This window comes from Phalaenopsis equestris, unplaced genomic scaffold (assembly GCF_001263595.1).
Source record: "Phalaenopsis equestris unplaced genomic scaffold, ASM126359v1 Scaffold000002, whole genome shotgun sequence".
In the NCBI taxonomy this organism is placed as follows: domain Eukaryota; kingdom Viridiplantae; phylum Streptophyta; class Magnoliopsida; order Asparagales; family Orchidaceae; genus Phalaenopsis; species Phalaenopsis equestris.
Genome location: NW_018164444.1, coordinates 33,509,890 through 33,511,457, shown reverse-complemented (window position 1 = coordinate 33,511,457; position 1,568 = coordinate 33,509,890).

Here is a 1,568-nt window from a genome sequence, read left to right as displayed (position 1 = left end):
CCTCACATACCTCGATATATATCCAGTCATGCATTAGCCAATTGGTTTAAATTTATTACTGTTTAAGCTCGATGTGAATTCAGTTCAACTCTGTTTAACCGAGCTTTTAATCAAGCCAAGCTCGAATTTATTAAAGCTTCGATAAATAGTGACATCAACCAAAAAAGGTTGAGGCTATTTCTTAAATTATTAATTTGCGCCCCTATTGAAAAAAAAAATAGCTTCGCCCCTCCATCACTCTCTCACCTAAAATATGATAAAGATATAAATTGGTTGTGATGTTCAAATATATGTTCTAAGTATCTAGCTAAGAATTAAAAGAGTAACAAAATAGCTTCCAACTGAAAGAACATGTAATCATAAAACAAAAACAGAAACATTGATTATAATGTTTAAACATATATTACTGCTTACAAATATAGGAAAACTGATCATTACAAGATCATCAAAGCAACAAATACAAGTTCATAGAGTGACACCATAACAATGAAGACAATGAGCTTTTTGAACTTATAATTTTGTTTTCGAGTTGACATCATCTTAAGCATCATTGAAGTTCTCTTCTCAAAAGCTCATGATTGATATTTCTTTTCATATGTTGCATGCATAGGATTGTCCAGCCAAGTGAAATAATTGCAATTATGTTCTGATTACATATGAAAAAAAAAAATTCCCAGCTTGTATATAAGACTAATAATAATGCATTTCAGTGTGGATGAATGACTTGAGCTCATTTTTGACAACACAATATCTACGACATATAGTTATAAAAAGATCAAATAGTTACATCAGAGCACAAAAAAATTATGACAAATGAATGAAAAAAAATAAAAATGATTACAAATTAAAAAGAAGAACAGAGTTAAAACACAATAAACTAAGAAGCAAGTAAGAAGCAGAATTAGCCGCAAGGATGATTGGATTTAGCAATATTGCATGGGTGATAGTCTTAATCCACATCTTCCTTTAATTATCAAATGCTTGATTTTATTGACTTCAAAATTATCAAAAATAATTCTAAGGATATATAATATATATTATACAGCCTTTTTATCTTATATTCAATCCTTCCATTTATATTTGCGTTTAAACACATAGTTATTATGATTGTTAGAGAATTAGGAGCAAATCAATTTTTACACATAATCTGTTGGAGCAAAACAACAAACACTTGGTGGGAATTAGACTACAATTGTCTCAATACGTATCAATCCAAAAATATAAAATAACTCTAATGGTTATTTCTCCGACAGACAATTTCCAAACATCAGAACTCTATTTTCTCAACTCTTCCATCCAAAAACTCGCAAGAAAATCGAGATTTTGCTTCCAAGATGATAAAGACCTTGATTGAAGAAAATTAAGGTTTTGTATGCAAAAGAAGACTGAGGTTAATTAAAAGGAAATCAAGAAGACAGAGAGAATAAAATGTAGAAATAGAGATCGAGGAAGAAAAAAAATGAAGAAGACGAACCGAAGCAAGCCCTCGCCTCACCATTGGAGCTGCGTGGGAAGATCGAATTAAGCGCAATTGGAGGAGATTTGCCTGCGATGAAGAGCGTTAATGA